The sequence below is a fragment of the Struthio camelus genome, chromosome W (assembly GCF_040807025.1).
Source record: "Struthio camelus isolate bStrCam1 chromosome W, bStrCam1.hap1, whole genome shotgun sequence".
NCBI classification, from domain to species: Eukaryota; Metazoa; Chordata; class Aves; order Struthioniformes; family Struthionidae; genus Struthio; species Struthio camelus.
Window position 1 is genome coordinate 56802813 of NC_090981.1, and position 14374 is coordinate 56817186.

At 41.3% G+C, this 14374-nt stretch overlaps 1 long non-coding RNA gene across 1 annotated transcript in view; it reads right to left on the minus strand.

Moving 5' to 3' along the window:
- The window catches only part of LOC138064167 (uncharacterized), an 86365-nt gene extending 78110 nt beyond the window's left edge, over positions 1–8255 (minus strand). The window contains exon 1 of the long non-coding RNA XR_011137464.1: positions 7672–8255. This is a non-coding gene — a long non-coding RNA (uncharacterized lncRNA). The remainder of the gene's footprint in view (positions 1–7671) is intronic.
- Positions 8256–14374: the final 6119 nt, after the last annotated feature.

The window sequence follows — 14374 nt, forward strand, 5'->3', positions numbered from 1 at the left end:
TGCAGGTTTCTTAGCCTCCTCTTCATTTGTCCAATTGAATACAATAAATAGCAGAAATCTTCTAAAAAAAGGAAGGTCACTGGTTTAAAGTTGTCTTGCTTCTTCTGCTTTAAGGCTCAGGTTCGGAACATAAAGCATCAAAGGGCAAATTCTGTGTTATCAAACATCCACGCCATTCATGCAGTGATAGGAGAACTATGCAATGAAAAGCAGGATAAAGCTTTGCAAGAAGAGATCCTGGAGTGATTTACAGGAAGAAAACCTTAGGAGAGACATTTTAGAGATTTTCAATTGTTCTAACAGAGAGTTGAGATTTGCCTGTTACTTCCATGGATTAAGGCAACAAGGCTCACTGTCAGCTTCCAGGGAAGGGGAAATGAGCCTCCTCAGCATCTGCTCCTGCAGCGCAACACCAGTGACTCCCTGTAGCAGTAGCTGGCCCCCTAGCACCCTCTAAAAAGAGGGCTATTTGCAGCAAAAAGGGAGCAAATAAGCCGCAGTGCTTATTTTCTTCTGTGGACTCTATGAGGCCAGTGGGGAATCAATATGTGTTCCCTGTAGCCACACTTCTGGGACTCCCACACCTCCCCTGGATTTCATCCGTTTCCTTCTGACCCACCCGCCTTGGAAATGAGGGCACACTATGAACTCCCTAGAAAATATGGAGGAAAGCTGTTGTGAAGCTTGCTGGTCACAATCCAGCTTCTGCATTGGAGGGAAACTAGGAAAACCTCTGGGGTATAATCAGGTCTGATTTTTGAGGCCGAGCTTATCATGCTTACTTGAAATAAGTTCACTGAGTGTGTATTGACCACAAAAGTCAGGCTGTTAGTCTGAAAGAGACAAGCTACATTTTACCTCATTATCTCTGAGAATAAAAGGCTGTATAGATTTTGGCAAATACAGCCTGATATTTTAGTGTCTCTTTAAATCTTGCTTCAGATATAAATGACACTTGAAAGCACTTTTTATTGCAGTTGGCATTTTACCTAAGGTCATAACAAGTTGCTTCCCTAGTAAAATGTCTTTTTTTCTAGCCACAAGGATATAATTCAGACTTTCAGATTAAAAAAAAAAAAGTTTAAGTGTTAAAGCAACCCTCTGGGAATAAGAAGTAGGATTTCCCATCGAAGAGAAAGCAGTCACTTCAGAGTGCTGAACTGGCAGGACACCAAGGCCTGTAGTACTTCCTACAGACAACTTTCCAATACAGCCTTTGAAAGAAAAACTCACTTTTTCACCCATTGAGGTAATCTATGATAACAGCAAACTCCAAACAAAAGGAAAATAAACTAAAGGAAGTCTCTCTGCTAAGACATGAGGTGGAACATTATTTAGTGGGAAAGAACAAAAATAAACAGGCAGCGCTGGCTGTGTACACGCAGATATAGGCTTTCCGAGGTGCAGAGCCTTATGCCCACATTCACACTGCATAACTCATTTGACTCCAGAGTTGCTTCCCAAAGGCCTTCCATGGGACAACACACAGGGATGAGGGGTTATTTGTTTGGATTAACGGGACCAGAATCTGACCCTTTTAAAACCAATTTAGACCCCTAAATTTATCTGTAAAAAGAAAATTGTCTCAGAATTTAGCTAGTTGCAATCTGGCTGCTTGCTTAGGTCTCCTCCATGGGGTTCTCTCCCTGCAATCCAGATTAAACGTTGACTCCCGGTATATTTTTGTAGCTGCTTTCTATACCTTCCAGCTGTTCCTCTTTTCAGGTTCTAGTTTGCCTTTTGCATTTCTTGTACGAACTTGTGGGAAAACAAAGTCAGTAATTAGCAGGCTGCAGAGTGGCACCTACTTTCTGCATGCAGAAAGCTCTTCCTGCGTATATGCATAGCGTTAAAACCTTTCTTACAAGTCCACTAATTCAAAGCTGGGATTTCTATGAGGAATTGGTCTTAGCACTTGAACTGCAGCACATATATCCAGGGAACTCTTTCCTACTGTTTGTATGGATCTATAAAAGCCTTGTGGCCCATATAACAAAGGCAGCTGGGAATTGAAGCCAACTGGGTTTTGGGCAGCTGGCCTACACCAGCACTGTTGAAAATCCCAGTAGGTGTTTATCTACAACCCGCAGCTCCTAAACACCTTTGTAAATCTGGCACTATTTGTGCTGAAGAGAATATTTTGCTGGCACACAGCAAATACGCTGCCTTGTTTCATAAAGGTAATGTACATCTTGGTTTTTCACCCTCTGGGTAGCTATGGGAGTTCAGGCAGCACAAAACTCCTCTCACTATCTAGCCCAGGAGGTAAGGGGGAAGGCCTCAAAGGTTTTACCCACAAGCATGAGGGCAGGCGCTGGCCGCTAGGCTGGGTGACCATGGCGGCACACAACCACTTCACCCCTGTTCTCACTGTGCCTGTGAAATCTGAGAATCCCATTCCAGGGACAATACAAGTTTCACGCAACCAAATTGTCTGAAAGAAGTGTGAGATGTGCCTCAAGCACACGGATTCAAAGCCAAAGCACTTTGGCCTTTCTGAGTCCTCTGAAGACGGTTGCTGGGGCAGTGCCTCTGGTCTCTGCCGCTGACTAGCACCAGGCAAACCACCAGCCTGTGCAGTTCGTGCTCAGAAAGATTGCCACAGGAAAGAAACTGGATGAACTGCAACCATCCTGGCTTCATGTGATATACAGGAGAGGAGGTCTACTACTGTGCTGCTCCTTATCCTCTTTGCAAAGGCCAAATGTGTGTTCCTCATGCCTTTATAGCAGACCACTTTCTAACCCAACATTTCTATAATAAAATTGTAAACTCTAGATTGCTTCAAATCATCAATGAACCTGTTCTTGCCACTATTGTCCCAATAAGAAAATGCTTAAATGCCTATAAAACACAAGCTGAAAACATAGTCTGTCCTATTAACATTTTTGATGCCATGCCCACTTGGAGTCATAAGAATGCTGTACAATTCTCCAGAAGAAGGAGAAACCACAGTTATTTGACTTAGAATGTTTCCTTTTTCCTGTAGCTCTTGTGTACATCTCTTAGCTCATATCCCTCAAACGTTTTTGTTTTTATTTTCAAAATTTACATTCTCCTTTACCTACCTACCCTACTCATCACGTAATGGCTTTCTTTTTCTTACTTCCCCTCTAGAGGAGCATGCCAAGAATGTACTCCCTGCAGAATTTGTGTTGGATTTTATTTTCATTTTAGGATTTTTCAGTCTTCCAGGGTTATATATTCCAGTCATATGCATTCTTTACACCCCTTCATTGTTTATACGGAGTCCTAGTTGTTACTGAACATTTCTCTTATTCCCTGCCATAGGCTCATGTACTTCTGCTCTGCTGTGGAAAAAATGAGCGAGCTCAAAAGCACACTGGAATTGTATCTTTTGGTCCTTTGCTGTTGGGACTTCACCATGCTATAGTGGTTTTTTTGACGCTGTGTGGTGTGGGAGGACGTCTGGTGTTGATGTTCTGCAGGACTGTCTGGGACTAAACATCTGCTGCCTGATCATCTCTGACAGCAGCAGCCTTGATTCAGCGACCCATGAAATTCCCTTTAGCTCTAGGATGCTGCAGTCTGACCTGCAGTTCTGAAAAACTTTATTACTGCTGACTGAAATATTATCCATGCCTAGACTTTCTCCGTGACTTACAGTAAGGCTTGGTAAGGGGGTTCAAAAGCCATTAAAATAGAAACTTTAAATTACCTACTACAAGTACAGAGACTATCACAGCCTTAATGTCTTCATAATTTACTGTCCACTTAAAAAAAAAGGGAAGCTAATAGCAAATTTTATGGCTGAAAAGTTCTTCTCTAAAACAGCCAAGTCATGGACTATTGTTTGCATTGGTCAATGAAATGCTGTATATAGCCTTACATGTACATTGTCTCTTACAGAGTTCACCAGACTGATGACTTTTGTCTGCCAAAAGGAGTTAAGTGTCTTTGCAGCATGATTCCTGCCGTCTTTACTCAGCCCGTCCTCAGGGCTTCATGGGGTGGAGGACATGGCGGGAAGGAGTCCTGGGGGAGCACACCACCACTTTTTCACTCCTTGCCCCGGAAAGCTTTGTAGGGCCTCAGCGTGCATTAAGTTTTCTGCAGCCTCTCTCCCAAGGTCCCTGGGCTTTCCAGTGCCTGTGGAGGAGCTAATGGGGCTGAGCTGGGCTGGGGAGAGACAGGCCTCCAGGGAAAGGCCAGCCGTGGGAAATGGGGGGCCCCAAACCCTACTCCGAAATGGAGTACCAAGTCACTCCCTATACAGTTTTAAAACTCTCTCTATAAATTGAAGTAGGTAAAGATATATTCAAAAAATATATAAAATATGTTTATATAAATATTTACTTTTGAAACTATGTGTACAGGGAGTGTGCACTCTGTAGCGCCCGCACAACAGACCCTACCACATGGCCGTGCATTGTACACGATGTTATCCTGTGCGGAGCGGGGCTGATCGTCCGCCTCCCACAACAGGGTAGGAGTTTGCACAGGCCGTTCCCGTGGAGCATCTGGCAGGCGTTAACCTGACGAAGGCAGGGGCCGGACGAGAGGGATGCCGCTTTGGCACGCGGGACATCGGCGCAGAGGGCACCGGATGCCGCTGCCTCGGGATTTTCCCGCTCGGGGGGCAGGTTTCCAGCGGGCAGCGCGCAGAGCCAAGCCGCGCTGCAGCGGAGACTCTGCGGAGGACGCTGTGGGAAGGGGAGGTCCTCCCTGAGACTCTTGGGCAAAACCCACAGCCCGTCCTCTGGCACCGAGAAAGGAAAGACGAAGGCACCCCATTTCCAGTTCTGACGTTCCTGGTTTGATGTGAAATGCTCGCCCGTTCCAGGTGACGGTTATTCCCCCCCCGGTGTTTGAAGGCTTAAATAAACCCTCGCAAAATACTAAGTTAATTATCGTGGTTATCCAGCATGCCTGAGAAAGGAACCACAGTCTCATCTCTCCTGTTCCTCTGGCTGCAAATGTGTTCTCTCAGCTGCTTTGAATTTTCAGATGGTCTTAGCCAATTATGAAGATATAAAATGGTGCAAGGGTTGTAAATTCTTTTTTATGGAGAAATGAGTTGAAATGCTTGTTTTGTTAAAGGTAAGAAACAAACAAATATTCAGGCACTTGTTTTAGACAGAATAAATAAATAAATGACGTACAGTACATCACGCCTGATGAGATTTAAAATATGTCTTTATAAGGTGTAAGCAGGACATTGTAAACCAACTTCCCTTGCTAAAATTCCCAAGTAGGAATGTTACGTGGCTTGTTATTAAGTGTTTAGTCTAAATAAGACTAAGGAAGAACTGACTCCTCACAGGTTCTAAATGAAGCCTGTAAAATAGTTGAATCATTTTATTTCTTGTGCATCCTGAGCTGGTCAAAGTGTACTAAAAAAGGAAAGAAAAATCAGAACAGAAGCTTTTAGGACAATGTTATAAACAGTCCTTCCATTCATTACTGAACCCTTCAATATCTTACGCATATGAGGAAAATGTCGTAGTCTCCTTGCAAGCATATCTGTCAGATTTTATTGCAGTTATCCCAGCTGCTATCTCTGTGTGAGCTCCTGTGGAGAAAGCCCAGTTGCGTTTCCATGTGTTAAAGGAGCCGGTTACTATTTAAAATTCTACAGAGCCTTGAACCTTAAGTTAAAGGACCTGCCTTTCTCCATCATTTCTCTTGGCTCAAATGCAATGCTTTTGTGCTCCACCAGAGCCTGGTCTGGCAGACGGAAAATAAAATAATGAAAAGTGTATTTGCTTAATATACTGTTTTTCTGGTTTTTTTCAACAGTTGGGTGGCCATTTGTCAGTAGGAGGCACAGGAATAATAGTTTGGTTTGTTGGGAACCCATTGTTTGTAAAAAGTTTTAAATTAGAAACACATCCAGGGATCTGGATGGACGTGGTTACCAATTAAAATGCATAGTAAGCTAGTAAGTTATAGGACTATTTAGTAGAATCCTGAGATTATCTGAGAACGTGACGGGCGAACAAAAGATACGCTCTGACTCATAGGCCTTTGTGTTCCTAATTTGGTCAGTAAGTCACAGCCCCATGCGTGCAACAAGGGACAAAGTGAGCCTTCCTGACACACCTGCTGGAGAAGAAAGAGTTGTCAGGAAACAAACTCCATGCGAGTGTCCTAGTCTAGTCCAGACCTGGCTTGTAGGATCAGGTGTTGTGCAGCTGCTTTTCTGGCCATTGTCTGACAAAATCTCGCCCGTTAAGAGACGTAGCTCTCACCTCGGCCATCAGATAAGCTGTGCCTGCTGTGGCCTGCTCTTCTCGGCGCTCCCACCGTTACCCCTGTGGGTGCAACGCCAGGGCAAGGATATACAACTAATGTAAACCAGCGTTTTAAATCGGCTGTGTGTCCATTCGGATAACATCCTCCTTTAAATGCTGCCTTCCGCTTTCTCTAAAGAAAATACCGTGTTTCTTTTGAAACAATATTCTGACACCTAGTTTGCAAAATGAACTAACAAATGCTCATAAATATACATACCTGTTCTTCTTTTTCTTTTTGCTTCTTCAGAACCCATAAATCAAAGCTCCAGGTCTACCCAACTTTCATTTCTTCAGTACAGTTGGCAAAGAAAAGAATACATAAGCCCCCTTTCTCCCCGCCTTTGGTTATTCGTACACTCTTTAGATGACCTCCCACATGTAATTTATAATATTCATGAAAATTACCCTGACATTTTCCTGTTCATTCATCAAACCCCAGGAGACCATTATAGTTTCTAGCCATTCAAACAAAAAGTCACACCATTTCTCACACATTCCACACGGAGCCAAAAGATGCTGGCAACCCATCAACTGCAGAGGAAGCCTATTAGCCCATATCTTCCAAAATGCATTTTCCTTACCTTAAGGTGATGTGAAAATTTCTAATTCTTGCAGAGAAACAAAAACATTCTGTAAAAATCTAGTAACTTAGTAATATTTCAGCATTGTGACCTGAGTCAAAAATATTCAAAAGGCTGGGCACCTTTCCATGGAAATGAATGTGCTGTGTGTGATCTGCAGGGATAGCACACAAGCATATAAAGAAAGGAAACTAATTGCAACAGCACCTGCTGTCTGAAGTACCCCTGGAGCTGTACAGTCAGAAGGAATAGCTAAATCCTGTCCCAATTAACCATTTTTAGAGTAGATGATCGAAAAATGAAGACAGAAACTGAATTACTGTACCCACAAAGGCATAGGTCTGGCATCAGCAACAGAACTGTGAAAAGGCAATAGACAAATACTTATATTGCAGCGAAACACAGACAAATACAAAGCAAATATAAAATTATTGTTATGAACTGGTGGGTGAGAGGGAGAGCTACAAAACACAGGGGAAGCCAGAAAACAAGGACTGCACAACTAGCATGGTGATAGCATATAAATCCAGAATACGTTTTGACTCTACTGTCCAAGATACCAAAAAGAATCAGAAGAAGACTTCTTCCAAACATCACAACTCCCTTAAGGCTTTGTTGAAAGCTTGGAAAAAACTTTGGCTTTCATTAAAACTTTTTCTCTCTTCCACTTTTCCTGCTCTACAGTACTAGTGCCAGTGAAAAGGAGAAAGGGATAAGAATTAGTGAATACATTAACTGTGTCCATTTCCAGTCAAAGACATTAATGTAGTTTGGCAACCTTGCTGGCAAAACAGCCAAGAATGGAACATGGAAAATAAAAGGTATCATCTTACCCTTAAATATGGCCATTCCACATCTTGACTGAGGCACTGCAGCAGGACATTGTGAAGGATACGTCCTGTGTATTTCTGTACTACCGAGTATTCGTTCCTATGCTTTTATTTTACTACCAGTCTGTGTGGGGACTGGTCACCTTAGGGTCCTGTTGCAGAGCTAGCTGCATAGACAGCCCCCTAGAAAGAAGAATTACCAACAGCTCTTGCCTGCCTGCGCCCAAGCTCTCCTCCTCCTTTTGGGTTTGACTGGGGAGGATCTTGCAGCCTAAGAAAAGACAGGGAAAGGCTGCATGCCTAGTGGGAGAAAAGGAGTCAGGAGGAAGAGCCTAAAGTACTTTTTTTACTGAAGGACTGAAAAGTTTTCAGGTCAGCTGGAACACCAGCATGAGCTGGACCCCAAGGAAGGGGTATTTGAATGCTAGAATTTGTCTGTGCATTGCTGGCAGTGGTAAAATATGTTGCTCAGGATTTAGCACACGAAAAGCCTCTCAAAATCATTACAGAGCATGAGACCTTATTCATAAACCAGCACAAGAATAGAGTACTGTGTTCCCAACATTGTGGATGGAAAAACCTCCCAGAACAAAGTCCCAGACTTTATCACAATTGCTTCCTGATAGGAAGCATGGATAAATAAACAGAGTCCAAGGCCAATCGAAGGCCTGCTTGGAAACCTTGCCTCTTGTTGCTCTAGGTATCAAAATAGGAAGTAAACAGCTTAGAAACAGTGCTGAGAATTGCATGGAGGAAGTACAGTTTCCTCTCTATGCACTTGCTAAATTCGCTTATCTTTCATGCTCTCACCATCCCCCCTTTACTCACTGCAGCCAGCAAACACTCCAAAGACCTTGCAGAAATGACCTAGAAGAATAACATTTATACATAAATCTATCACCAGCTTGTGGCTCTGAGGAACTTTGCAGTGCTCTGCCTGAGAACAACGCTTGGAGAGCTCTGCTCGAATGGGAATAATTTATACATCACATCCTACGGACCATCCCTGTCTGAGGCCCAAGATTTCCACCAAAGATACAGCTCCAGTAGGAGGTAGTCTGACATCTTTGCTGAAGGAGCAATCTGTGTCTGATTTTCACCGTATTTATAGTCATATGACTGCAAGGGACAAAATTCTTTGAAGTATATTATAGGCATCACTTTATGGGAAAATATTGTATTTGTTTAATTTTCTTTGGATTTTGATTGGAACGGGTAAAAACAAACACAGAACATTCCATAGGTCATAATACTCATCAAATGCATATTGAAGGTACTTTCTTGGACATGCAGATGAAGCCTGCCTGACCTCTTAACCAGAGACACAGCTTTGATGAAAGACTTGGAAACAGTAAAACTACTTACAAGAAAGAACTAAGGACTATGCAAGTTCACCAAGGCTTCAACTTGGCACATGGAGGGCAAACCAGAGCTGATACTTGTTTTATAGCAGTTTCAGTGTTATCAGGATGCAGCCGACCTAAGTTGCACATTAATGCTAGCACATTAAGTCGTTTGTTTGGTTGGTTTGGTTTGGTTTGGTTTGGTTTTTTGGTTAGGGACAGTTAGAGGATCTTCCTGACTCAAATGCATTGTCCTTTCTTACAAAAAGAAAATTTGCAAATTTGCTTGATCCATCAAGTTACATAAAACTTACAGATTGTCACCACTTCTCATTCTTTTTCTCGCCTTTGTTTTGTGACTCTTTCAATACAGCTGTAAAGTGCTCAGGGATGTCCCAGTTTGATTGAGGCCTCTGGATATTAATGAAAGTAATAAACAGCAATGAAGCGTCTGTAGGATTTGGCCCCAGAGCTAGGAATCTGCGAGTAACGTTCAGAAATCCCAGCAATGGACACCAAATGTAATAAGAAAGTGGGCTGTAAATATATTATTATTACGAAGATGATCAAGGAAAGAGTTAATCCATTACTCAGTGAGAAAGAAAAGCTATGAACAGATAATGCTAGGGAATCTGAAGTTTTTAACTGATTTTTTTCCCATGCAGGTGGTAAATACAACATACATCCGTTATGGAAGTACATAAATTAGGTTAGAATAAGGAGCAAATGTATAAGTTTTTCACACGAGCTGGCTTGATGAAATTTGCATAAGGAAGAGAAGTGGTTCAAACAGCTTCAGAGCTGCTAGCAACTCTCACTGAGAATTTCTGGCAGACAGAAGGGGTCCCCAAAAACTGGAAAAAGCACAAACACAGTAGTTTAACAGGGAGGAAAGGAGAAAAAGAAGACAGAACCCAGTTAACTCCATTCCAGTTACTAAAAAATACAAGAACAAATAAACAACTGCCTCTGAGATAAGTAGGCAATAAATCACAGTCAACACAGAACTGTTGAGAATGAATCATGCAAAATCCTTCCAGTTTTCTTTATGACGATGGCAGGCATTGTGGGCGGAAAGAAGCTACAAATGTCATTTATATTGATTCACGCAGAACAGCGTCAAAACCTTTACTAGGCATTCTCACAAGTTAACTAAAGGAACATTTTCTGGACGAATCAACAACGAAGTGGGTGCAAAACTGGTAGAAATGAGGCCTCAGGTTTTCACTGCAAGGAAGTATCAAGCAGGATCCCCAGCCAATCTGCACTACGTCAGGATTGATTTGACATTGTGATGAGTGTTATTAAATTGTCTCTGGCATTAAGCTGGGAGGAGCAGTGGGACACGCTCCCTGAGAGCCACTGGGAATTCCCGTAGGTAGAAGCAACCAGATGCACAAAGAAAGAGAAAAGGGGCTGCTTAGTCTAGATAAAAGGAAAGACACATGAAACATGATAACTGCCTTCAAATATGTATAATTAATTGCAAAGCAGAAGGGCAGAGCCTGTTCTCCAGGCCTGTCTGTCCTGTAGAACATGGATTAAAAGGCCTAAATTTCAGTGGGGGAGATGCCAGTAAGAATTTCTTATGTCTTCATGAAAACTAAGCTTGATGAGCATGCACGTACAATTGATAATGCCTGGGGGTAGACAACTGGCTAGAAAAACACTCATCTCCCTCCTAGCTCTGCATTTCCTCTGATTTGCATCACAATGGAATATTTCTGCCAATTATAAAAAAGAAAGATGAGTGTATAGAAGACCTACAGACATTTTACGTGGATTATTTTTATCTGAAGGTTGAAACGAATTAAATGAGAGGTGAACATTTTTTTAATTTCGCTTCAAATTTTAATTAAAGAATAATTTTTAACAATGAAGCATTCGAATATTTGTGATTGGCTGTTCAAATACGAAATTAGCTGTTTTGGAAAATGGGGAAATTTCTGGACTGCAAGCTTACATCTGGGTGGTTTATGAAGTTTCACAAAGTCATTTTCGCATTCTGCCACTTGTCCCTTTTACTTTCACTGTCAAGTGAGCGGATAGTTAATAATGTTTAAAATCAAAATTAAGACACTCAGAAAAACTGAGCTGAAATTTTATTCTTATTTGTTGTTTCATTTTCTTTAAAAAATCGTGACTTCAGCCATTCATATTTGTTAAATATATATTTATAATTCCTTTATTTTATTCACTGGACAAAATCCTCTACTAGAAAAAAATGCTACATCAAAACTCTCCTGGCTGCTATTACAAGAGACCTGGAGAGTTTTAATGCAATATAATGTATGGAATTTTGGCCTTGTTAAGCTTTTAGAAAATCTCATCAAGAATTTTTAACCTTTGTATTAGCTTTTCTTCATCAGTGCACTCACAGATTTCAGGATGAAATTTAACCCTGGGAACCATGTGGGAATTCCAGATGTTTGTATACCTGAAAATCCAATAAGTAAGCAAAAAAAAAAAACCCTAGGAGCTGCAAACAATTATAATCTCTGGGAGTGGGAAGGACAGGCAGTGTGATCATCTTGATCCCGTTTTTAAGGAGCCAAACTAAAATTGACCAAATTATACAAAGAGTATTGCAGGAAAAAAAAAAAAAAAAAAGGAAGAAAAATTTTAGAATACAAGGCCTTTATGAATTCTGACATGTTAAAGAGACAGAGGCTGAAGCGACTGTGGGTTAAATACAAAATATTAAACCCATGTTAGCAAAATGATATATTTCCCACATACAGGCTGAATCTCTAAGGACCTCCTGGAAACAAAAGCTGGTTATTTATAAGGGGGGTATGCTCACATTCTTCTCTAGATTCAGTTAGGAATTCAGGCATGGTAAGCGCTCGGAAAGCACTCGCAGAAGCCTGACATTTTCTATCCAGCAGAGATTAGAGAGACATGAAAGATGAGAAATTGATTTTCATTGGGGGGAAGTGGTGGAACAAATCTGTTTTTCCTCATGAACTTGTAGATCGCCATAAGAACGATGAGAAACTAAAGGAGCAGAGGTTCAGATGCCCCTGGATAATGACATCTCAGGAAGCAGGAGCATTTGGCAGTTGAGGTGTGAATCATGAAGGGGTATATGCAGGGATGTACTGATGGTATTTTAAAGGCATTCTCATACATTCATTCCTTCCCACCCCCTTTGCTCCTACAGCGCTCTCCTTCTCCAGGCGTGACCACGTCCGATGGAGGAGAAAGAAGCATCTCGCAAGGCAAAGAGGCCTCATAAGCAAGAGATATGATAACAAGCGTGGGGAGAAGTCTGTTTCCTTGCTCTCTTTTCCTGAAAAAGCTTCAAACGGTCTTGGTTTCAGCCCCCTGTAGAACAGGAGTATGTTGAAATGTTTAAAAAGAAACGGGTTGCGGGATGGAAAAATAGTTTCCTGCCAAGCTTTAATTTCAAGTTCATTGAGTCAAGCTATTCTGACCTCACTGTTTAAATTTCAGATTTACTTGGCTAGCCTTTGGGCTTTTGAACTGGAATTACTTATCCTGTCCAAGCACGGCTCTGCAAAGCTTCCTCCAGGAAGTCACAATATCAGTGTCACATTGAGAACCTGATTTTCAACGGGGTTAATGGCCAATGCTTGGTGTCAGTGGGAATTTTAAGTGCACTCATAAGCAGTTCTTTAAAAAGTATTCTTTTCGCTCAGCCTTAGTGTATGATGAATACTGTTCTCTCCCCTCTGTAGTCACCCAGTTGGAGCCGGTCTTACATGGCTTTATTTGCAATTCTTCTATAGGCGAAGAAAGTTCTTAAAGGAACTTAAAGGTAATTTTTGCCATGAAAGTCACAAATCTTGTGCTGGGAATACACACATCATTTCAGTATTTCAACTGAATAACATTTTTCACCATACAGTTTATGGCTTTGTGATAATAAAATAACTTTTACTATGGAATGGAAGTTGCCCTAGAGCAAAGTAAAACAAGTTAGATTTGTATTATGTAAAGTGTTTTGTGATGTGAGAAAATATATATAGACCTTTTTTTTAAAGAAGAGAAAAAAACTGTTTTAGTTCATGTTTGGAAGTTTAGATTAAGTGCCAAGCTTTGATTGAAGGGAAAGCTTAATTTGAACACCTGAACCAACAACGGATATTTCAAAATCCATCCATACATGTTGCATTGCTTTTATTTGAAAGTTCAGAAAATAATGGTGGTAAGAATTTAAGTAGCATGTTAAATCTTCAGCCAGCCTTTCCACTCAATATATTTGTTAAAATAATGTGCTGAAGCAGCAGGAATTTATTATTGGGCTTTTTCACACAAGACACACCTTGAAATTTTCCATTCTAAATCTTTTAACAGATGCATAAAGTGGTAAAGTGCTTCATAGAGAAAGTTATATATGTAATCTAAATTCAAACTAACGTACTAAAGATATGAAACTGCTATTGAACTAGATGTTAATTAGTTTCAGATTTCAGTGTAACATTCTTAGGTGTTTTTGAAGTCAACTAGCCTACAAAATAAAACCTACAACAGACATTAGGCTAAGAAGAGAAGTCAGTTAGTATTAGCATATATTCAGAGTAAGTCTCTGGTTGGAATTCTGAAAAAATAGCTGGTTTAAGTGTCACTTTTACAGATTCAAAACACAGGTATACTAAGTGTTTCATGTGTATCCTTGTAAGCATATGCACCACTGCAGTTGACCCTGCGTTTATTGACAGATTGACTGAAGTGGTCTCAGAGACACAAAAATCTCCCTTACTCCGTCATAAGATTTAATGGGACACAAAAATGTGTATTTTGCCTGGACAGATGAAGTTAGATGACAATATAGAGAGCTTGTACACCTATTGCTTGATCAGGATATACAACATTTTTTATTTCAAAGAGGTGTATAGAAAACGCTAGGAGAAATGTGCAGAGAGCAGGCACCCACGCTGCAAATACAGCTGTGCAGCAGGTGCTGCCCCATCCAGCCCTGACCTCTGCTCTTGGCATAGCTCGCAGGTTCGGATGTCACCTCTGGCATAACGCAGATGACACAGGAGCTGCAGGAAGGGATTCAGTTGGACTTCCGCTTTCCCCTTTTCCTTGTAGCCCAGGACTCCGGCGTCTGCCCCTTGCCTGCCCCCTGCCTACACCCTCGCTAAGTCCCTGCGACCCTCTTTACAGTGACAAACCTTTGCCGATGAACATCCGCATCAGCTTTGGCCTAAAGAAGATATCATTATATTGCTCAAAGAAACAGCTGATTTGTTAAGAGATTACATTAAAATTGAAAAACATTTTTTGTTGTTCTTTTCAGCATGAGAGCTAGTTCTCTGTATATTTATTTATAACCCTGTCCTTCCCAGGAAGCACCCTATCGCTCATTCTCAGACAAAGTGCACATTATTTGT